Source organism: Impatiens glandulifera, unplaced genomic scaffold, assembly GCF_907164915.1.
Source record: "Impatiens glandulifera unplaced genomic scaffold, dImpGla2.1, whole genome shotgun sequence".
Lineage (NCBI taxonomy): Eukaryota > Viridiplantae > Streptophyta > Magnoliopsida > Ericales > Balsaminaceae > Impatiens > Impatiens glandulifera.
In genome coordinates, this window is record NW_025918966.1 from 15,070 (window position 1) to 42,378 (window position 27,309).

A 27,309-nucleotide genomic window follows, 5' to 3' on the forward strand; every position below is an offset into this window, starting at 1 on the left:
ATGGAAATTAGTCTCGGTGAGAATAATCTACTCAGATTTATTTTGAGCATGCATAGTCGTTTCACGTCGATTATTGTTCAAAACATGGCAATGTAAGTGCTTCGATTAAGATATGAAATATATTTGTAGTTATATTTAATTTGATTATGTGCTAATTGATTATTAATATAAATCATGCATATTAGCTAATAATATGATGGTTCATGTTATTCATAATAAGTATGATTATCTAGAAATTTATATATATATATAAATTAAGATTTATTTTCTATCTATTTTTATTTTAATAGATAATTTTGAAATTTGTCACAAATCATGTGTTCTTTGATTGACAAAGATTTGTTATAGAATGTTAAAGGTCATCTAATTAATTAAGAAACGAATAATTGATGACATGAATATTTATTTATATAATTAGTTAGTTTTATATTTGATTAAAAATAAATGATCAACATTCTAATTAATTATCATATATTTTTTAAACGATATTTTTAATGATAAATGAAGTTGTATATATATTTGTTTAATAATATATATGACATATTATTTATCTGATTACGTTTCTATGTTATTGACTATATATATTATAGTTTTTTGTCATCGTGGTGACTAAAATAAAAGAAGCAATAATATATAATATCATATATATATAGATATATTAATTTTGGTTTAATATAAGATACTTGATATACATTGTCCAATTACATCATTAAGACTTACTTAATTTGATAATTTTGAAATCAAATAATTACAAGTAAAGTCTTCTTTGATTTGAGAATAATGTGGCAAACGTGCCGATATTACGGGATGCAAACGTGCAACCGGAAATAAATGTTTAAGCGACTTCGGTCAAAGGTGCTTGAAACATTATGATTTCTTTTGTAGAAATCATGTGATATGGTGAATATTTATTTGATTAAATATTCTAATTTCTTTTATAGAAATTAAGTGTTGAAATAAATATTTTAATTGATTAAATATTTTTAATTTCTTATGTAGAGATTATGTGAAGAATGATTTATAAATGAATAAACATTCTAATCTCTTGTATAGAAATTATGATTTATTCAATTAAATATTTATAATATAGAGAAGATAACAAAAGAAATTTGTAAAAGAATTGTGTGACAATTTCTTGATTAGAAAATCATTGATTTAAATCATACAAATGTGTGTGATTTAAAGGATACCAACACGAATGTGGGGGCAAATATTTTTATTTATTATAATACAAAAATAATTGTGTATATTATGATAAATGAAAAGATAATTCATTGTTAGAGAAATATGTTCTTTATAAAAGATAAAGTTGCGCAACTTTACAAAAAGAAAGAAAATAACAAGAAAATGTCTTGTTTATATTTGCTGAGTTGGTGCTTAAATCGATATTTAAAATTTGAGGATTTTGAAATCAAGAAACGTGTCATATTTTGACATTACTTTCATAAAATTTTTTGAAGAATCAATGTCTTCAAAAAGATTTTATGAAATAAATGAAAAGGAAAGTTTATAAAGTCTTGATATGACTTATAATAAATTTTATAATAATGATATGAAAATTTGATCATACTTTTATCAAAAAGTTGATGTGACAATTATATATATCATGAAGACAATGAAAATTATTTCATTACGTGTCTTTTGTACGATATTTTATCATTGAAAATTACGATAAAAATGATAAAATTAATTAAGGATATGAATTGCACTAAACGAAATATCATGTTGTTATCAAATGATATGTTAATATTATTAAATGAAAGAGTTTATGTCTAAAAGTGAATATGTTTACACTTAAAAGTGCAATCTACGTATGGAAATCTTCTAAGAAACTTATGATGGATAGATTAAACGTTATAATCTATAATTTTGACTTATGTCGAAAAATAAAATATTTTTATGTAAAATATATAATCGTTTACACGAAGGCAGAATAGTTCAAAGACATTTTGTCTACTAGTTAGCCAAGTAAACAATATTTTCATAAAAAATTTAAATGATAAGCATGTACGGATGACTATGCTTCTTATTAGAAGATGTTCCAAGGTTAACTAAGAATGTACCAACATAAATTTCTAATTATTGTGATAGTAATTAGAAATTGGACAAGCTTAGAGTAAGTGACAAGTCTAGACATACACGTCTTAGACATAATGTCATTAGACTATACTCTCTAATGGAGTTATCAAATTTGACTATGTAAGTCAAAGATAATATTGTGGATCCACTAATCAGATTATTGAATAGAGAGATAATTTGAAGTCTTTTGAGACATTAGCCTACTATAAGTTGGTATGAAGGAAAACCCAACCTATGCAGACTGGAGATCCCAAGAACTAGGTTCAATGGGACAACCTAATTGTACTGACTTGGAAAGTTATTGTTGAGGATTAATCCTATAACGAAACAATATATATTTTGACGAGGATAAGCATATCGCTTTTAATGATTCTTTGTGAGCAAAGAGATCACCTATGTGAGGGAGAAGTGGGGCCGCTTCGAATGAATTGCACGGCTCAATTCTAGACCTTCTCACAGAACCAGGCGCGTGTTCCATGGCCAAAATGGACACATCCATGAGAGCTTGACATGTATCAGGGAGAAATCTATGTGAAAGTGTGTAATCGTTTACACAAAAGGCAGAATAGTTCAAGGACATCGAGTCTACTAATCAGCTAGTAAAGTTATATGCTTTCACAAGGGAAGGTTCAAAGGGTTACACCTACCTATCCTATGTAGAATTCAACTGTTGAACCTTCACCGGGTTAATCTTTCAATTTCCATTAATGTGGGGGATTGTTGGAATTTTTAAACTAGTTCTATAAATTCCATTAATGAATGGAAATTAGAATATGGATAATAAAATCAAATCAAATTCACATGAAATTCAAACGTGAATTAAAGGGTGAAATTTGATCCAAATGTATAATTTAAATCAATTAATTTAAATTAATTGATCTAAAATGCCTTGATGACCAATTAACAAAATGTTGTTAATTTGTAGTGTAACTTACATGAGTTAGTTATTATTATTATTATTTGTTATGATAATTTATATTATTATTAACAAATTGGAAAACCATGTAATGTTAGTATTGAATTGTAAATGCCTTAATTGTTTTGGCAAACAATTACTCTATAATGAAGAGAAAAACGTTAAGGTAATGAAGAGGCAGACAATGCCAACCGTTTGATCAAATGATGATTTTATTTAATGGTTTAACTTTCAACAATATAAGACCTCTCATCTCTAATCAAAAACAACCTCTTCATTTTTCATTCTTTCTCACTCTAGAATTCCAAAAGTCTTCTTCCTGTTTTGTGAGTGTTATTCGAGTTCTGTGTTCGATTTTTCCGTTGAAACCCGGTGATAGTTCAGGTACTTTATCAAGTTCGTTGTGTAGTGATTTCGGTGCTGAATCACTACTAGATTCGTTGTACCCTGGGAGACAGCCATCTGTGATAAGCTCTAGCACATGGGGAGACGGTGGAACTGTTTTAAGGGAAATGTGTCTAACACATGCCTCGAATCAACCATCAAATACGGTGATATTGTTCTTCGTATATCTTATTTTATTTCATTTATTTGTAACATCATTTTATATATATTTCTATAATTTATTTCAAGACAAGATATCTAACAGTTTAAAGGATGTGGTAGAAATTGCTGTGAAAAGATTAGCGAAAAGGTCACATCAAGGTGTGGAAGAGTTTAAGAATGAAGTTTCGTTAATTGCCAAATTTCAACATAGAAATTTGGTGAGGTTGTTAGGATGTTGTGTTGAACATCATGAGAAGGCTCTCGTATATGAATACTTACCGAATAAAGACTTGGACTCATTCATTTTCGGTACGTGACCAAAGTATCGTATTTTAATCAAGCAAATATAAAGTTAACAACTAAATATTTTTATGTACACGGAGAGAAATGTTCTCAACTAAATTGGGAGAAACGGTATAACATCATTTTGGGAATTGCAAAGGGAATGGTTTATCTTCACCAAGATTCTCGATTGAGGATAATTAATAGGGACTTGAAAACTAGCAATGTTTTGTTAGATAATGAGTTGAATCCTAAATCTCGGATTTTGGAATGGAAAGAATTTTTAAAGGCAATCAAATTGAAGCAAATACAAATAGGGTAGTTGGAACAATGTAAGTGTTTTGATTGCCTTTAAAAACAGTAAGTAGATGGCTAATGCTAAAGAGGTAAAGATCACAATTATGTACACCATTTGTTGTTTACGCCTGACCTTCACTAACAGCTGCTGCGACTTCAAATATTAAGCTGAAAATTTGATAGAATTTGTGATTATAGATTTTCGGTAATTTATTTGTTTATTTTTGTTGTGGCTGTTAGTGAGCCTTTTGTTGAATTAATTGATGCTAATATCATGGAGTAATATATATATCTTATCATTTCATTTTTCAGGCTTGAGCCAAATCATGGATGTTGTTTTTTATTTGGCCCAAGCCTGAAAAATGAAATAATAAGATATATATATTACTTCATGATATTAGCATCAATTAATTGTGTTATAATTAGGAACATATTTAGTAAAACATATATGTCCAATCAAATTAATCGTGTTCTCTTGATTGATAGTAACAGTTATTTTTTCTTCCACTTATAAATTCGAGTAATATAACACCGAAGCTGAATACATCAGATTTACATGAGTATAATCCTCCCATAGCATATTCTGGAGACATATAACCACTGCAAATTACATCATGAAAACATTATGGTAAAAAATCATTTTAAATTTGACGCACACAATAATATAAGATTATATTAAAACACTTACTATGTTCCAACTACTCTTTTTGTGTTTTCATCCATCTGGTCACCTCTACAAATTTTAGCCATTTCAAAATTTAAGATTTTTGGGTTCAACCCATCATCTAACAAAACATTGCTAGTTTTTAAGTCTCTATGGATTATTCTCAATCGACAGTCTTGGTGAAGGTATACCATTCCCTTTACGATCCCCAAAATGATGTTAAACCGTTTCTCCCAATCAAGCAGAGAACTTTTATCTTCATCTGCATCCATATTTTATTAGTACTTCACCTTTAGTTGGTATAGAAAAACATTATAGATAGTTAAACTTGTAAAATAAATGTAAATGGTCACATACCGAATATAAAAGAGTCCAAGCCCTTATTTGACAAGTATTCATGTACGAGCATTTTCTCATTTTGTTGAACACAACATCCTAAGAGAATCACTAAATTGCTATGTTGGAGTTTGACAATTAAAGAAACATCATTTTTAAATTCTTCCACTCCTTGATTTTAACTGTTCGCAAGCCTTTTAACTGCAATATTTAATCCATTCTTTAGCGTCCCTACACAAAGTGACAAAATTGATTAAGCAAGAACGTAAATTGTTGCGCATAATAACTCATATCTTCATTATCATAAATTCGAGTCTTCAAACATTAACTGTTAAAAAAATGTTTATTATATAAAAAAACCTTATAAACTGAGACAAACCCGCCTTCTCCCAGTTTGTTGAAAATGGAAAAATTGTCGATTTTAGGATAATTTAGTTAGGCATTTAGGATGTTGTTTTCAATCGCACGAGAAGATGCTCATATATGAATACTTGACAAATAAGGGTTTGGACTCGTTCATTGTGGTAAGTGACCAATTATTACTTAAATAAATTTCTCTAACAAATATATATGTCTTCTAATCATGGAAGATACAACTAATAAAACTTTGGTGTAGACGAAGATAAATGTTCTCTACTTAATTGGGAGAAGTGATTTAACATCGTTTTGGGAATAGAAAGTGGAATGATATACCTTCACCAAGACTCTAGACTCAAAATAATTCATAGAAATTTAAAAGTATCCAATATTTTATTGGACGATGGATTGAATCCTAAAATCTCAAATTTTGGAATGGCTAGAATTTTTGGAGGTGATCAAATGGAAGCCAATACAAAAAAGGTAGTTGGAACATAGTACATAAGTGTTTTGACATAATGTTATAGTATTTTCCTTTACTCCATCTTACAATTTTCATCAAAATATTATTTTAACATATATTTTTAAGTGTTTATATGTCTCCAGAATATTCTATGGAAGGACTATATTCAATAAAATCCGATGTCTTCAGCTTTGGTGTCATATTGCTTCAGATTATAAATAGGAGGAAAAATACCAGTTACCATCAAGAGAAAACGATTAACTTGATCGTACTTGTATACGTTCCTAAAATAGTTTCATTAAATATAAGATAACTAATTAATGTCATCAAGAGAAAACGATTAACTTGATCGTACTTGTATACGTTCCTAAAATAGTTTCATTAAATATAAGATAACTAATTAATGTGTATCATGGATTCATATATTCCATCTTTCAGGCTTGGGCATTATGAGACGAAGTTAAAGTCTTTGATATAATTGATTCGATGATAGATGATTCATGGAAACAGGAAGAAGTTTTGATATGTATTGAGATATAATATATTTAGGAAATACTTTATTTAAAGTATATACTATTATTATAATTTTATATTTTTTCTAATTAAGGATGTTTCCTAAATTTATGTATACATAGATTGGGTAATCAATTCTCATCAACAAAACATAAATAATAACATAAATTATTCTTTCGTTTCTTGCTCTCTCTTTAAGTCTTAACTTAACTTTAACTTCGTTTGTGATCGATTTTAGATTAGGGTACGTTTAATCTTCTGCATAAATCTCAACATGGTATCAGAGCGATGTTACAAAGGAAAACAATACATTTGACTTCAACGACTTACTAGACGGATCAGAAGAAGTTTGTAAAACTAACTTTATTAACGAAGACGAATCATCAAACAAATCGATCAAGAACAACCAAGAATAATGATCAATAAACTACGGATGATTACAAGATGTTTAAAGAATGATTCAGAAGATTGAAAAAAAATTTGTTAAAGAATCCAAGTAAGTCTTCTAACTGTGATTAATATTTTTTGTTTTCTTTAGAATAGAGTATGAACAAAAATGTTTTAACTAAAACAACACAACGAAACTAATAGATTTGGAGCTAGTAACTCACACAAATTTAAAAACAAAATAATTTTTATTTGACAAATGAATCAAATAGAATTATTAATTAAGTTAGAAATATAAAAAATTTTTGATTTGATCCATATGAATATTTGTAGAGGTAGAGAAACATATATATTGATGATTATACTAGATTTATATTAATTTTTTCTTTTCAAGAAAATCAAGATTTGTGTTTTGTATTTAAAAAACCAATTTTACTTAAATATTAAAATAATGAAAAGTGATAATAGGACTTTAATGGTAGAAAACGTTTTTTATCTCATACACCTTGATGTAGAAGGTCTTATAAACACGATTTATTAACTAATACATCTTTTATGTTAACTATAGTAGATGAACACTAATATTTCTCCTAAAAAACAAAACAAGTGTTTTTTTGATAAATTAAAAAAAAATCTCACATTAATCTAAATCAATATGAAAAAAAGTATTAAAATAGTTTAAAATGATAATGAGACATAATTTGTTAATTTTAAGTATACACCACATTTTAATGAATTGAGAATTATTCACTAAAGAATATGTGTTTACAACCCACAAGAACACGGGTTTGTAAAAATAAAAATAATAATAATAACGAATATTTAACCGAAGTAGCAAGTTTTAAACTAGAAAACTCCTCGTATTGAACAATATGAAACTAATTATAAAATTCTCAAGGTTTTTAGATTTTATGTTATATGTCTAATAATAATTCTAAAAAAAATGAAATTTGAACATAAATAAATCAAATGCATATTTGAGGATATATTTCAAAAACAAATTATATATATAATATCAAATTTATTCAAATAAAATAGTGACATCAAGAGATGTGACATTTTATTAAAATATAGAAAAAGACTGAAAGTCCTCAAAATAATGATAATATATCAATATCTTCATTTTAATAAAGACTAGCATACATATTTAGTGACTGAGTTACAAATTAATGAAAATTAGAACATGATCATTGTCTATATACATATAATAGACATAAGATCAAAAAATTACCGTCTTACTTATATATGGAGATGATATTTTGATGGTTGAAAATGATATGGGAGACAATACAGAAATAAAATTTAAATTGATTCAAAATTTCTATAAAAGACGTTGGAATTGCAAAATTCTTTCTTGTTCTCAAAATTGAACATGATGTTGATGACATTATTGTAAAATATATATATATATATTATGAATACTCATACGATCCATTGATTCTAAAATAAATCAAAGACCTTGGAATTATAAAATTCTTTTTTGGTTTCAAAACTAAACATGATGCTTATGGTATTAATGTAATGAAAATAATATTATTATGGATACTGATGAGATCCATTGATTTTAAATCAAAATCAAAGACATTGGAATTATTTTTAAAAAAAATCATTGTCTCAAAATTTCAAATAATACCAATGGACTTTGTAAATCTGCTAAAAGTCATATGATTATGAGTATCAAACTGCGTGAAGTACCAAATTGCATTAAATATTGAAATTTTTTAATTATAAACCTATGGAGAAGTATCATTGCAAAAATCTAATTATAAATCCATCCAGGGTGATCAAACTGTATGAAATATTGCAAAAATTTAATTATAAAGCCATTAAGGGTATTAAACTGCATGAAATATTGCATAAATCTAATTATAAACTCATTGAGAGGTATATCAAACTGTATGAAATGTTACAAAATTTAATTATAAACTCATTGAGGGGTATATATTGTATAAATCTAATTATAAACTCATTGAGGGTATCAAACTGTATGAAATATTATAGAAATATAATTATAAACCTATTGAGGGTTATCAAACTACATAAAAAATTGCAAAAATTAAATTATGAACTCATGGAAGGTATCAAACTACATAATTTGTTTTTGCAGAAATCTAACCATTAACCCTTTTATAGGGATATAAAACTATATAAAATTGCAAAAATCTATTTATGAACCCATGATTAGGGATATCAAACTATTATCAAAATATATCCATAAATCAAATAAGTTGATGAGACTTATTAAAATATGATTATATCTAAATTAGAACAAATAATATTGCATATATTATACAACAATAATCTCAATTTTCGAATAAATATATATGACTTATTGGGAAGTTGTACTCTATATTATTAGAACAACTATATAGTTGATCAATCTCAAGATATATCAATTATTTTTAAGATAGAAATTGTTGTCGAACAACTGTTAATCAAAATTCTAACTCAATTCGAACGAAAATTAACACGATTTAAAAAAACGACGTATAAAAAAAACGTGATCGGAGTGATCATTTGTATCTACATGGAGAAGAGTTAGTTGTTCTCACATCAATGATTCTTACTCAACTAAACTATTTCGAATAGAGTACTAATATTCGACTTGGTCTTTGTCTACTAACGAAAATGAAGACATTTTTCATTGACTATTCTTACAAGATTTTTAAGAATCTTAAAAAAAACAACGTTTTGGAGGATGTTTGATGCAACCGTAAAAACTTGGATAATTAACCCAATCGACAAAAACAATAAACAAGGCCTAGATGATTCATGTGAGAACATCCATTATTCATGATTCAATTCTAATGATGGATCATCTACCAACAATTTACAAAGAATTCACAATGTTTTTAAATGCTAAGAAGAAAGACAAATCAACATCAGAAAGTTGAACAACATTCAACAATATTTATTGGGAATTCAAGTTAAGCAAATTTCAAGAAGGCAAGGAATTCAGCTAACTTCTCGAAACCTCTCGATTTTCTAGTATTTGAACATCTTTGATTTAAACTTTTCTTCAAGATGTCCATCTTGAAGGGAGTATATTAAGATATTATATATTTAGGAAATACTTTATGTAAAATATAGAATATTATGATAGATATTGAGATATTATATATTTAGGAAATAGTTTATTTAAAGTATATAATATTATTATAGTTTTATATTTTGCTAATTAAGGATGCTTCCTAAATTTATGTATAAATACATCGATTGGGTCATTATCTCATCAACAAAACATATATAATAACATAAATTATTCTTTCGTTTCTTGCTCTCTACCATCTCTTTTTAAGTCTTAACTTTAAGTTAAAAACTTCGTTTGTAATCGATCTTAAATAAGGTAAGTTTAATCTTCTGCATAAATCTCAACAAGATGTAATACTTCTATGTGTGCAAGAAAGCTTTTTTTGGACAGACCAACAATGTTATTTGTTGCTTTCATTTTATGCAAGGAAATATCTTTACCTTCTCCCAAACAATCAGATTTTATCTTCAACGGACATAAGATGAATGTCTCGGAATCGTCAACATGTGTCAAAGTCATCTCGTTTAACAACCTTACCATCACCAAGACCAATGATCGATGATTTATGTTAAAAGACTGAAAATTATTTCAAATGAAACATTCTTTACGCTAATCTAGCCTTCTCCGTCCCTCGCATTACAACAAACTCGTGAGATCATTTTAATGTCATGTGTCTACGCCTCATAGTTTTATTATTTTCTTCCAATAGTATTCTCCTTCTAATACAAATATCTATATATTGATGGATAACAAGTGTTTGAAAATCTATACTTAACAATTTTGATCCTACAGGAAATTGGTATTTGGTTTATTTTTCTTCACATTGGCTTAATTAAATATTATCATTTTAACAAGAGTAATTATTTATAAAAGTCTTGTATAAATTTTAATAATAAATTAAACACATTTAGTGGCACGTAACTTTTACTGAATTATTTTATACTGCGCTAAAGTTTAGGTCATCCTCCCTATTAGGGGTTCAATATTTTGTCTTAACCGAATATCCGATCGAATTTAAATTCACTGAATTTGAATAAACCGAATTCAAATAAACCAAATTCGAAATTCATTTTCAGTTTTCAAATCGAATTTCAAACCAATTCGAATTCAAATACGGTTTTCGAATTTTTTTTCGAATTTGAGTTTCAACTCGAAAACCAAACTAAAAATCGAATTCATTTTTTATTATTTATTCTTCCAAACATAGCTTAATAAAAAATTTAAAATAATCAAATTAGAATATTTTAAATTCAAGATTTAATAATAAAAGACAAAAAGAAAAGAAAAGCACTAGTAGTCTAGTGGTAAAATAGTTACCCTGCCACAATACAATTGATATTGAGTTATGTTAGATCTCTTTTATTCCAAAAAATAAAATAAAATCGAATTCGGTTTTAATTCGAAATCCGTACCGGATTCGGTTTGGTTTAATTAAAATTTATTTGAATTCGGTTTGGTTTTCGTAGACGAAATTATTATGCGCCATTATATTTTTTAAATTCTTAATTTTCTTTAGGAAAAGAAATTTTAAATCAATTTTCTTGTCAAATAAAATTAGAGTAAATGAAAAGAAAATAAAGCCTCCAAGGAGTTTTTCTTTTTAGACAAAAACAATACCTCATAAATGAAAACAAAACATTTTAAAACATAGTACAATTAAGTCTAACTTCATTCAGTTTATTCATTAAACATTGAATTATGTTTACTAATAATGAAATTACTGGAATCACTAATTCTTGAAAGGTTTAGCACGCTTAATCAATCTACATAATTATTTTTTTATTTACTCTAAATTCAATAACTTATTCGTTAAATTTTTAATTATATTTGATTTAAAATTGAAAACTTATAACTTTATTAAGTTTTTGGAGAAATACATAGCAATGGGCCACCATTCTTCTACTTACTCCCAGTAGTGCTGCCCCAGAGTGAAAAATGTGAAAATAATGTTCTAATTTATTTATTTTATAAATTGTTAAAAAAAAAAATTGGGTGAGATTTAAATTTATAACCAAATAAAAATACTTTATTATTATTTTTTTTTATCAGAAACTACTGGGCTATACATTTTTATGTTAAAATAATTAATAAATTTAATTAAATAACATAATTTTTTTTTTATTAAATAGACTGAAGGCTTGGTAGCTTACTTATAATGTTATTGGCATAGAAATGTATTATTAAAAATATTGGCATTTATTTAGTCATTGAATATTGAGACTATATAATTTTTGACTATTGACATGACTGGTTGAATATCTATTATGAAAAATAATGTAATGCTAAATAAAATTAAAGATTTTTGTTTGTAAGAAAATAAGTAATGCGTGCGTGCAGTAATTATATTTGATTTATTTTAATAAAATTAAGTATTTTTTATAAGAAAATTAGTAATGCCTGCAGTAATTATATTTGACTTTTTTGTATTAAAATAAAAAAATAATTGATAAGAAAATTAGTAATGCGTGCAGTAATTATATTTGATCAATTTTAATAAAATAAAAGATTTTTTTATAAGAGAATTAGTAATGCGTACAGTAAATATATTTTAATATGATTTTATCTTTCATGCTTTTTATTTTTGAAATTGGACTGTTTTGCCCTCCCTAGTGATCCCTATATTAGTTACAAGTGATCTCGTCCAGAATTTTCACACAACAACAACAAAAACAAAAACATTACAAAATTGAAAGAAAAACTAATAGGAAACAACCTTTCACAAAATACTCACTAATCACAAATTCTATCAAATTTTCGGTCAGTTAAGGTAGGTCAGGCGTAAACAAATGGCGTACATAATTGGGATATTTACCTCTATAGCATTAGTCATTGCCATCCTACTTATGGTTTTCTGGTTCATAATGGTTAAAAGGAGAGAAGGTAAATAAGTAAACTTTATCTCTTTCCAAAAATATTTATGCATATAAATTATTTTATAGTTTTTTTCTTCTTCTTGAAAATACAAAACCAATTCAATAAACACATTAATCGTGATTAGTTTAAAGTTAATATTTAAATCGTTGAAAACATATAATTTATTAATAGTTTAGTGGTTTTAGTATAATTAAACGGTTGAGAAAAAAAATTACATTATATTCAAGCTCCTTCCTTCAGATATTTTGTTCGGTTTCTGCTCACAACCCTCTACAAACAGTTTGTAAATTCCTATATCACACACTATATATATATAAAAGAAGTATCTTACTTATTATTTTATTGGATGACTTTATTTTTATTAATTAAGATTTGTACGTAATTAATGATAATTGATACAGAGAGAAAGATAAAGGAACGGCAAATACTTCTTACTCCAGCTAACGGTTCATCAATCCAACCTTCCACAACAGGAAAGCAGCCTTTAGAGGATTTCTCATTTTTCAAACTTAGTACCATTGTGGCAGCCACAAACAATTTTTCCGTTTCTAACAAACTCGGACAAGGCGGTTTTGGCACTGTTTATAAGGTATTTTTGTACCATAAATTAATAATATTGCAATCTACCTTATTGCTTAATAAATCTCGTCACTTAATGCAGGGGCGATTGAGGAATGGAATAGATATTGCGGTTAAAAGACTAGCAAAAAATTCCGATCAAGGTTTCGAAGAATTTAAGAATGAAGTTTCTTTAATAGTGAAACTTCAACATAGAAATTTAGTTAGGCTTTTAGGATGTTGTTTTCAACCGCATGAGAAGATGCTTATATATGAATACTTGCCAAATAAGGGATTGGACTCATTCATTTTTGGTAAGTGACTAATTACTATTACTTGAATAATTTTCTCTAACAAATATCATGTCTTCTAACAATGGAAGATACAACTAATAATACTTTGGTGTAGATCAAGATAAATGTTATATACTTAATTGGGAGAAGCGATTTAACATCATTTTGGGAATAGCAAGAGGAATGATATACCTTCACCAAGACTCTCGACTCAAAATCATCCATAGAGATTTAAAAGCCAGCAATATTTTATTGGATGATGGATTGAATCCTAAAATCTCCGATTTTGGAACGGCTAGAATTTTTGGAGGTGATCAAATGGAAGCCAATACAAAAAGGGTAGTTGGAACATAGTGAGTGTTTTAACATAATCTTGTAGTATGGTCCTTTAATCCATCACACAATTTTCACCAAAATATTTTGATATATATGTTGCAGTGGTTATATGTCTCCAGAATATGCCATGGAAGGACTATATTCAATAAAATCTGATGTCTTCAGCTTTGGTGTCATATTGCTTGAGATTATAAATGGGAGAAAAAATACCAGTTACCATCAAGAGAACACGATAAATTTGATAGGACATGTATGACCTACTAAAATAGTTTCATTAATTATAGAACAACTAATTAATGTGTATCATGGATTCATATATTCCATCTTTCAGGCTTGGGCATTATGGAACAAAGGTAAAGTCTTTGATATAATTGACTCAAGGATGGGAGATTTATGGCCAAACCAAGAAGTTTTGAAATGCATTCACATAGGACTTCTATGTGTGCAAGAACATGCTATGGACAGACCAACTATGTCTGAAGTTGTTTTCATGTTATGCAAAGATATGTCTTTACCTTCTCCAAAGCAGCCCGCGTTTATCTTCAACGGACAAGACATGCATGCATCGGATTCATTGACGAACATTAAAGTGAACTCCATAAACAGCCTTAATTAGCATTACTTAGATCATAGCCAGATGATTTTTTTCCAACTGTTCCATTACATTTAATGAGTTTTTTATATTGAATGTTATTACCTCAATATATATGTTATTGAACAATAACTGAAAAGGGGGTTGTAACTCAACGATTCACAAAAGAAGTATAGCCTATACATAGAGATTCGAAAGCTAGTAATATTTTATTAAAGAATGAGTTGAACTCTAAAATCTCGAATTTTGGAATGACTATAATTTTTAGAGTCGACAAAATGAAGTTAGAACAAAGAATGTAGTTGGAACATAATAAGTATTTGACACAATCTTATAATAGTAGTATACTTTTAGGTACAATAATGATATAATTTTCAGTGGTTAAATGTCTACAGAATATGTAATTGGAGGACTTTTTTCAATAAGATTTGATGTCTTCAACTTCGGTGTCTTATTATTTATATACTATAAGTGGAAACAAAATAGCAATTATTATCCGGATAACAAAATCGTGTTCCTCAAGATTATTCATCCAATGTTGGGTGATTCATTGCTTCATATTCAGTTGGAGTTGGATTTTTGGTTGTTGAGATGAATATGATCCAAATATAGTAAATGTAAGAACTTATAACTATAAAGTCTCAAGTTTAATAAATTTTTATTTTCAAACAAGAAAAATAACTAATCTTGCTATCTTTCACCAAATACACCAAGATACACATTTAATTGAAATTAAATTATTAAAAAAAATGACTTTTTGAAAATAATATTAAGAAGAAAAGAAAATTGATTTTGTTGACACAATAATTTACGTCCTTCTTTTGTTTATTAAATTTATTTTTTATTTTTAAAAATAGTCCATGTATATTAAAAAAAATGATAAGAATTGTTTATTTACAACGAAACAATATGATACGAGAAAAAAATTAAAAAAAAAAAACTCACAAAACATGAAAATAAGAAAAGAATTCAAACACAATTTTATCCAACTCAAAACCGAGTTTTTTACTCTATTGCGAACTTGAAGAATTTTAAATCTCAAGTTGACCTATAAGTATTTTGATTGTCTCAATTTGGAGCCTAAAGTATATTTGAGACCTGTTTTTCTTTGAGCTTTGATAGATATTTTCACTTAATTAACTGATCATTATCTTCTTTTTTATCGTGACTTGTATTAAACTAGGTTTGCATAGGTAAGGTATTTTACCCATGATTAATACCATTTTTTCTCTATTGATAAAAATATTCCCTATAAAAGAAGCATTCTAATATAATTCAAAGTAGAACAAGTATATTTGAAAACTTCAACTATATGACAATAATGGAACGCTTCAAAGTCTAGTAGTCATATTTAAATGACGTATAAATGCCAATATATTTCTATGTCAATAACATTATTTAACCAATTTCAAGTTCCCTGTATCCAAAAGTTGACAAGAAAACTGATTCCCTAAGGCTGAGTTGACATTGTCCGACCAAATAGGGTCTGAACCGGATGAGGAGGATCGAGATACTTGGCTTCCATTCAGTATATATACTACTTAAATTAATGTTGGGATGTTTATGTTGGAATTTTTAAACTAGTTCTATAAATTCCATTAATGAATGGAAATTAGAATATGGATAATAAAATCAAATCAAATTCACATGAAATTCAAACGTGAATTAAAGGGTGAAATTTGATCCAAATGTATAATTTAAATCAATTAATTTAAATTAATTGATCTAAAATGCCTTGATGACCAATTAACAAAATGTTGTTAATTTGTAGTGTAACTTACATGAGTTAGTTATTATTATTATTATTTGTTATGATAATTTATATTATTATTAACAAATTGGAAAACCATGTAATGTTAGTATTGAATTGTAAATGCCTTAATTGTTTTGGCAAACAATTACTCTATAATGAAGAGAAAAACGTTAAGGTAATGAAGAGGCAGACAATGTCAACCGTTTGATCAAATGATGATTTTATTTAATGGTTTAACTTTCAACAATATAAGACCTCTCATCTCTAATCAAAAACAACCTCTTCATTTTTCATTCTTTCTCACTCTAGAATTCCAAAAGTCTTCTTCCTGTTTTGTGAGTGTTCTTCGAGTTCTGTGTTCGATTTTTCCGTTGAAACCCGGTGATAGTTCAGGTACTTTATCAAGTTCGTTGTGTAGTGATTTCGGTGCTGAATCACTACTAGATTCGTTGTACCCTGGGAGACAGCCATCTGTGATAAGCTCTAGCACATGGGGAGACGGTGGAACTGTTTTAAGGGAAATGTGTCTAACACATGCCTCGAATCAACCATCAAATACGGTGATATTGTTCTTCGTATATCTTATTTTATTTCATTTATTTGTAACATCATTTTATATATATTTCTATAATTTATTTCAAGACAAGATATCTAACAATCTTAAAACAGTTTCGTGTGATAAATTATTTAGTAGCTTGTGCCATCGAAATTTTGTCTTTGATGTTTCAGGAATACGAGTTATGATGTTATAAAACAGATGATGACTTATTTCGACAATATGAAAGTTGTTAATGTAAAGGAATAAGATGGATCTACAAATAAAGATAAGTCTTTATTGTATACATATAATATTATTTGTATGAAAGATTACTTTTATAAGCTAATATATGTTGATGTAGATATATATTCTAAAATAAAAATAAAAATGATGTATATTCATTGTATAAATATTTTCTAGAAAATAAATTAGAAAATAATAATTCGTTTTATTTTTACTTGAATGTATGTTAGTTGGTTATTAAAATTATTATTAATAATAAATGGAAAATAAAAGTAACTAAAGAGTTAGCTTTTAATTTCTAGAAATAAATTAATAATAGTAATTAAAATTAATTATAATTGAAATATATTGTTTCAGTTTTAAAATAATTAATTATAATATATGGATTCTTAAATTAATTAAGAGTGATAATTAATAAGAATGTGGTATGATGATTATTAAATAAGGAGAGATAATCTATTTATTTATACATTATTTTATGTACTATATTTTATTATGGTATTAAGATATCATTTTAAAATGTGTGTAAATATTTGTTTTTTTGTGACAGAGTTGAGTCAAAGAAATAAATATATTCTTTTAATTAAAGGATACAAAAAGTCATAAAAGTGATGCAATGATGAAAGGGCGCATTGGTGTAGTGGTTCAAAGTTTAGACACAATGATGTGAATGATTTCTTTTGTAGAAATCAGACGTGATAAAATGACAGTAGTCATTTACGTTGATTTCTTTTGTAGAAATCGGACGTTGATAAAATGACATTAGTCATTAACGTTGAAACCATTCCAATTTCTTGTATAAAAATTATGAGATGAATGGAATGATCAATGATTTCTTTGTAGAAATCTGACTAGTTAAAATGACTTTAGTCATTGATGTTGAAACCATTCCAATTTCTTCTGTAGAAATTATGAGATAATGAGATAGTCAATAATTGTTAAAATGACTATAGGAAATGATTTCTTTATCAGACTCGTTAAAATGACTATAGTCGTTGAAATTGAAATATTCCAATTTTTAGGCAGAAATTATGAGATAAATGAGTGCCCATAACAATGTCTTATATAAAATTTGACCTGTCAAAAAGATTTTAACCATGGATGTTAGAATGATTCTAATTTCTTGTGGAGAAATTATGAAATAAAATGGGGCACTTAACGATTTCTCATATAGAAATTTAATTTGCTAAAATGACTTTGTCATTTATATTTTGAGGCATTTAAATTTCTTGAGATTAAATAAGTTATTTGTTTTAAAACTTATTCTAATCATTCATTTAAAGAGACACGACTATGGAAATTAGTCTCGGTGAGAATAATCTACTCAGATTTATTTTGAGCATGCATAGTCGTTTCACGTCGATTATTGTTCAAAACATGGCAATGTAAGTGCTTCGATTAAGATATGAAATATATTTGTAGTTATATTTAATTTGATTATGTGCTAATTGATTATTAATATAAATCATGCATATTAGCTAATAATATGATGGTTCATGTTATTCATAATAAGTATGATTATCTAGAAATTTATATATATATATAAATTAAGATTTATTTTCTATCTATTTTTATTTTAATAGATAATTTTGAAATTTGTCACAAATCATGTGTTCTTTGATTGACAAAGATTTGTTATAGAATGTTAAAGGTCATCTAATTAATTAAGAAACGAATAATTGATGACATGAATATTTATTTATATAATTAGTTAGTTTTATATTTGATTAAAAATAAATGATCAACATTCTAATTAATTATCATATATTTTTTAAACGATATTTTTAATGATAAATGAAGTTGTATATATATTTGTTTAATAATATATATGACATATTATTTATCTGATTACGTTTCTATGTTATTGACTATATATATTATAGTTTTTTGTCATCGTGGTGACTAAAATAAAAGAAGCAATAATATATAATATCATATATATATAGATATATTAATTTTGGTTTAATATAAGATACTTGATATACATTGTCCAATTACATCATTAAGACTTACTTAATTTGATAATTTTGAAATCAAATAATTACAAGTAAAGTCTTCTTTGATTTGAGAATAATGTGGCAAACGTGCCGATATTACGGGATGCAAACGTGCAACCGGAAATAAATGTTTAAGCGACTTCGGTCAAAGGTGCTTGAAACATTATGATTTCTTTTGTAGAAATCATGTGATATGGTGAATATTTATTTGATTAAATATTCTAATTTCTTTTATAGAAATTAAGTGTTGAAATAAATATTTTAATTGATTAAATATTTTTAATTTCTTATGTAGAGATTATGTGAAGAATGATTTATAAATGAATAAACATTCTAATCTCTTGTATAGAAATTATGATTTATTCAATTAAATATTTATAATATAGAGAAGATAACAAAAGAAATTTGTAAAAGAATTGTGTGACAATTTCTTGATTAGAAAATCATTGATTTAAATCATACAAATGTGTGTGATTTAAAGGATACCAACACGAATGTGGGGGCAAATATTTTTATTTATTATAATACAAAAATAATTGTGTATATTATGATAAATGAAAAGATAATTCATTGTTAGAGAAATATGTTCTCTATAAAAGATAAAGTTGCGCAACTTTACAAAAAGAAAGAAAATAACAAGAAAATGTCTTGTTTATATTTGCTGAGTTGGTGCTTAAATCGATATTTAAAATTTGAGGATTTTGAAATCAAGAAACGTGTCATATTTTGACATTACTTTCATAAAATTTTTTGAAGAATCAATGTCTTCAAAAAGATTTTATGAAATAAATGAAAAGGAAAGTTTATAAAGTCTTGATATGACTTATAATAAATTTTATAATAATGATATGAAAATTTGATCATACTTTTATCAAAAAGTTGATGTGACAATTATATATATCATGAAGACAATGAAAATTATTTCATTACGTGTCTTTTGTACGATATTTTATCATTGAAAATTACGATAAAAATGATAAAATTAATTAAGGATATGAATTGCACTAAACGAAATATCATGTTGTTATCAAATGATATGTTAATATTATTAAATGAAAGAGTTTATGTCTAAAAGTGAATATGTTTACACTTAAAAGTGCAATCTACGTATGGAAATCTTCTAAGAAACTTATGATGGATAGATTAAACGTTATAATCTATAATTTTGACTTATGTCGAAAAATAAAATATTTTTATGTAAAATATATAATCGTTTACACGAAGGCAGAATAGTTCAAAGACATTTTGTCTACTAGTTAACCAAGTAAACAATATTTTCATAAAAAATTTAAATGATAAGCATGTACGGATGACTATGCTTCTTATTAGAAGATGTTCCAAGGTTAACTAAGAATGTACCAACATAAATTTCTAATTATTGTGATAGTAATTAGAAATTGGACAAGCTTAGAGTAAGTGACAAGTCTAGACATACACGTCTTAGACATAATGTCATTAGACTATACTCTCTAATGGAGTTATCAAATTTGACTATGTAAGTCAAAGATAATATTGTGGATCCACTAATCAGATTATTGAATAGAGAGATAATTTGAAGTCTTTTGAGACATTAGCCTACTATAAGTTGGTATGAAGGAAAACCCAACCTATGCAGACTGGAGATCCCAAGAACTAGGTTCAATGGGACAACCTAATTGTACTGACTTGGAAAGTTATTGTTGAGGATTAATCCTATAACGAAACAATATATATTTTGACGAGGATAAGCATATCGCTTTTAATGATTCTTTGTGAGCAAAGAGATCACCTATGTGAGGGAGAAGTGGGGCCGCTTCGAATGAATTGCACGGCTCAATTCTAGACCTTCTCACAGAACCAGGCGCGTGTTCCATGGCCAAAATGGACACATCCATGAGAGCTTGACATGTATCAGGGAGAAATCTATGTGAAAGTGTGTAATCGTTTACACAAAAGGCAGAATAGTTCAAGGACATCGAGTCTACTAATCAGCTAGTAAAGTTATATGCTTTCACAAGGGAAGGTTCAAAGGGTTACACCTACCTATCCTATGTAGAATTCAACTGTTGAACCTTCACCGGGTTAATCTTTCAATTTCCATTAATGTGGGGGATTGTTGGAATTTTTAAACTAGTTCTATAAATTCCATTAATGAATGGAAATTAGAATATGGATAATAAAATCAAATCAAATTCACATGAAATTCAAACGTGAATTAAAGGGTGAAATTTGATCCAAATGTATAATTTAAATCAATTAATTTAAATTAATTGATCTAAAATGCCTTGATGACCAATTAACAAAATGTTGTTAATTTGTAGTGTAACTTACATGAGTTAGTTATTATTATTATTATTTGTTATGATAATTTATATTATTATTAACAAATTGGAAAACCATGTAATGTTAGTATTGAATTGTAAATGCCTTAATTGTTTTGGCAAACAATTACTCTATAATGAAGAGAAAAACGTTAAGGTAATGAAGAGGCAGACAATGCCAACCGTTTGATCAAATGATGATTTTATTTAATGGTTTAACTTTCAACAATATAAGACCTCTCATCTCTAATCAAAAACAACCTCTTCATTTTTCATTCTTTCTCACTCTAGAATTCCAAAAGTCTTCTTCCTGTTTTGTGAGTGTTATTCGAGTTCTGTGTTCGATTTTTCCGTTGAAACCCGGTGATAGTTCAGGTACTTTATCAAGTTCGTTGTGTAGTGATTTCGGTGCTGAATCACTACTAGATTCGTTGTACCCTGGGAGACAGCCATCTGTGATAAGCTCTAGCACATGGGGAGACGGTGGAACTGTTTTAAGGGAAATGTGTCTAACACATGCCTCGAATCAACCATCAAATACGGTGATATTGTTCTTCGTATATCTTATTTTATTTCATTTATTTGTAACATCATTTTATATATATTTCTATAATTTATTTCAAGACAAGATATCTAACAGTTTAAAGGATGTGGTAGAGATTGCTGTGAAAAGATTAGCGAAAAGGTCACATCAAGGTGTGGAAGAGTTTAAGAATGAAGTTTCGTTAATTGCCAAATTTCAACATAGAAATTTGGTGAGGTTGTTAGGATGTTGTGTTGAACATCATGAGAAGGTTCTCGTATATGAATACTTACCGAATAAAGGCTTGGACTCATTCATTTTCGGTACGTGACCAAATTATCGTATTTTAATCAAACAAATATAAAGTTAACAACTAAATATTTTTATGTAGACGGAGAGAAATGTTCTTAACTAAATTGGGAGAAACGGTATAACATCATTTTGGGAATTGCAAAGGGAATGGTTTATCTTTACCAAGATTCTCGATTGAGGATAATTAATAGGGACTTGAAAACTAGCAATGTTTTGTTAGATAATGAGTTGAATCCTAAAATCTCGGATTTTGGAATGCCAAGAATTTTTAAAGGCAATCAAATTGAAGCAAATACATATAGGGTAGTTGGAACAATGTAAGTGTTTTGATTGACTTTAAAAACCGTAAGTAGATGGCTAATGCTAAAGAGGTAAAGATCACAATTATGTACACCATTTGTTGTTTATGCCTGACCTTCACTGACAGCTGCTGCGACTTAAAATATTAAGCTGAAAATTTGATAGAATTTGTGATTATAGATTTTCGGTAATTTATTTGTTTATTTTTGTTGTGGCTGTTAGTGAGCCTTTTGTGGAATTAATTGATGCTAATATGATGGAGTAATATATATATCTTATCATTTCATTTTTCAGGCTTGAGCCAAATCATGGATGTTGTTTTCTATTTGGCCCAAGCCTGAAAAATGAAATAATAAGATATATATATTACTTCATGATATTAGCATCAATTAATTGTGTTATAATTAGGAACATATTTAGTAAAACATATATGTCCAATCAAATTAATCGTGTTCTCTTGATTGATAGTAACGGTTATTTTTTCTTCCACTTATAAATTCGAGTAATATAACACCGAAGCTGAATACATCAGATTTACATGAGTATAATCCTCCCATAGCATATTCTGGAGACATATAACCACTGCAAATTACATCATGAAAACATTATGGTAAAAAATCATTTTAAATTTGACGCACACAATAATATAAGATTATATTAAAACACTTACTATGTTCCAACTACTCTTTTTGTGTTTTCATCCATCTGGTCACCTCTACAAATTTTAGCCATTTCAAAATTTAAGATTTTTGGGTTCAACCCATCATCTAACAAAACATTGCTAGTTTTTAAGTCTCTATGGATTATTCTCAATCGAGAGTCTTGGTGAAGGTATATCATTCCCTTTACGATCCCCAAAATGATGTTAAACCGTTTCTCCCAATCAAGCAAAAAACTTTTATCTTCATCTGCATCCATATTTTATTAGTACTTAACCTTTAGTCGGTATAGAAAAACATTATAGATAGTTAAACTTGTAAAATAAATGTAAATGGTCACATACCGAATATAAAAGAGTCCAAGCCCTTATTTGACAAGTATTCATGTACGAGCATTTTCTCATTTTGTTGAACACAACATCCTAAGAGCCTCACTAAATTTCTATGTTGGAGTTTGACAATTAAAGAAACATCATTTTTAAATTCTTCCACTCCTTGATTTTAACTGTTCGCAAGCCTTTTAACTGCAATATTTAATCCATTCTTTAGCGTCCCTACACAAAGTGACAAAATTGATTAAGCAAGAACGTAAATTGTTGCGCATAATAACTCATATCTTCATTATCATAAATTCGAGTCTTCAAACATTAACTGTTAAAAAAATGTTTATTATATAAAAAAACCTTATAAACTGAGACAAACCCGCCTTCTCCCAGTTTTGTTGAAAATGGAAAAATTGTCGGTTTTAGGATAATTTAGTTAGGCATTTAGGATGTTGTTTTCAATCGCACGAGAAGATGCTCATATATGAATACTTGACAAATAAGGGTTTGGACTCGTTCATTGTGGTAAGTGACCAATTATTACTTAAATAAATTTCTCTAACAAATATATATGTCTTCTAATCATGGAAGATACAACTAATAAAACTTTGGTGTAGACGAAGATAAATGTTCTCTACTTAATTGGGAGAAGTGATTTAACATCGTTTTGGGAATAGAAAGTGGAATGATATACCTTCACCAAGACTCTAGACTCAAAATAATTCATAGAAATTTAAAAGTATCCAATATTTTATTGGACGATGGATTGAATCCTAAAATCTCAAATTTTGGAATGGCTAGAATTTTTGGAGGTGATCAAATGGAAGCCAATACAAAAAAGGTAGTTGGAACATAGTACATAAGTGTTTTGACATAATGTTATAGTATTTTCCTTTACTCCATCTTACAATTTTCATCAAAATATTATTTTAACATATATTTTTAAGTGTTTATATGTCTCCAGAATATTCTATGGAAGGACTATATTCAATAAAATCCGATGTCTTCAGCTTTGGTGTCATATTGCTTCGGATTATAAATAGGAGGAAAAATACCAGTTACCATCAAGAGAAAACGATTAACTTGATCGTACTTGTATACGTTCCTAAAATAGTTTCATTAAATATAAGATAACTAATTAATGTGTATCATGGATTCATATATTCCATCTTTCAGGCTTGGGCATTATGAGACGAAGTTAAAGTCTTTGATATAATTGATTCGATGATAGATGATTCATGGAAACAGGAAGAAGTTTTGATATGTATTGAGATATAATATATTTAGGAAATACTTTATTTAAAGTATATACTATTATTATAATTTTATATTTTTTCTAATTAAGGATGTTTCCTAAATTTATGTATACATAGATTGGGTAATCAATTCTCATCAACAAAACATAAATAATAACATAAATTATTCTTTCGTTTCTTGCTCTCTCTTTAAGTCTTAACTTTAACTTTAACTTCGTTTGTGATCGATTTTAGATTAGGGTACGTTTAATCTTCTGCATAAATCTCAACATGGTATCAGAGCGATGTTACAAAGGAAAACAATACATTTGACTTCAACGACTTACTAGACGGATCAGAAGAAGTTTGTAAAACTAACTTTATTAACGAAGACGAATCATCAAACAAATCGATCAAGAACAACCAAGAATAATGATCAATAAACTACGGATGATTACAAGATGTTTAAAGAATGATTCAGAAGATTGAAAAAAAAATTGTTAAAGAATTCCAAGTAAGTCTTCTAACTGTGATTAATATTTTTTGTTTTCTTTAGAATAGAGTATGAACAAAAATGTTTTAACTAAAACAACACAACGAAACTAATAGATTTGGAGCTAGTAACTCACACAAATTTAAAAACAAAATAATTTTTATTTGACAAATGAATCAAATAGAATTATTAATTAAGTTAGAAATATAAAAATTTTTTGATTTGATCCATATGAATATTTGTAGAGGTAGAGAAACATATATATTGATGATTATACTAGATTTATATTAATTTTTTCTTTTCAAGAAAATCAAGATTTGTGTTTTGTATTTAAAAAACCAATTTTACTTAAATATTAAAATAATGAAAAGTGATAATAGGACTTTAATGGTAGAAAACGTTTTTTATCTCATACACCTTGATGTAGAAGGTCTTATAAACACGATTTATTAACTAATACATCTTTTATGTTAACTATAGTAGATGAACACTAATATTTCTCCTAAAAAACAAAACAAGTGTTTTTTTGATAAATTAAAAAAAAATCTCACATTAATCTAAATCAATATGAAAAAAAGTATTAAAATAGTTTAAAATGATAATGAGACATAATTTGTTAATTCTAAGTATACACCACATTTTAATGAATTGAGAATTATTCACTAAAGAATATGTGTTTACAACCCACAAGAACACGGGTTTGTAAAAATAAAAATAATAATAATAACGAATATTTAACCGAAGTAGCAAGTTTTAAACTAGAAAACTCCTCGTATTGAACAATATGAAACTATTTATAAAATTCTCAGGGTTTTTAGATTTTATGTTATATGTCTAATAATAATTCTAAAAAAAATGAAATTTGAACATAAATAAATCAAATGCATATTTGTAGGATATATTTCAAAAACAAATTATATATATAATATCAAATTTATTCAAATAAAATAGTGACATCGAGAGATGTGACATTTTATTAAAATATAGAAAAAGACTGAAAGTCCTCAAAATAATGATAATATATCAATATCTTCATTTTAATAAAGACTCGCATACATATTTAGTGACTGAGTTACAAATTAATGAAAATCAGAACATGATCATTGTCTATATACATATAATAGACATAAGATCAAAAAATTACCGTCTTACTTATATATGGAGATGATATTTTGATGGTTGAAAATGATATGGGAGACAATACAGAAATAAAATTTAAATTGATTCAAAATTTCTATAAAAGACGTTGGAATTGCAAAATTCTTTCTTGTTCTCAAAATTGAACATGATGTCGATGACATTATTGTAAAAAAAAATATAAATTATGAATACTCATACGATTCATTGATTCTAAAATAAATCAAAGACCCTGGAATTATAAAATTCTTTTTTGGTTTCAAAACTAAACATGATGCTTATGGTATTAATGTAATGAAAATAATATTATTATGGATACTGATGAGATCCATTGATTTTAAATCAAAATCAAAGACATTGGAATTATTTTTAAAAAAAATCATTGTCTCAAAATTTCAAATAATACCAATGGTATTTATCAATGATATTGGCCCAATGGACTTTGTAAATCTGCTAAAAGTCATATGATTATGAGTATCAAACTGCGTGAAGTACCAAATTGCATTAAATATTGAAATTTTTTAATTATAAACCTATGGAGAAGTATCATTGCAAAAATCTAATTATAAAGTCATTAAGGGTATTAAACTGCATGAAATATTGCATAAATCTAATTATAAACTCATTGAGAGGTATATCAAACTGTATGAAATGTTACAAAATTTAATTATAAACTCATTGAGGGGTATATATTGTATAAATCTAATTATAAACTCATTGAGGGTATCAAACTGTATGAAATATTATAGAAATATAATTATAAACCTATTGAGGGTTATCAAACTACATAAAAAATTGCAAAAATTAAATTATGAACTCATGGAAGGTATCAAACTACATAATTTGTTTTTGCAGAAATCTAACCATTAACCCTTTTATAGGGATATAAAACTATATAAAATTGCAAAAATCTATTTATGAACCCATGATTAGGGATATCAAACTATTATCAAAATATATCCATAAATCAAA

General features: G+C 27.0%; 1 pseudogene; it reads left to right on the forward strand.

Annotated features, from left to right (window-relative positions):
* On the forward strand, positions 1-14,548 carry LOC124917234 (annotated as a pseudogene).
* The last annotated feature ends 12,761 nt before the right edge of the window (positions 14,549-27,309 follow it).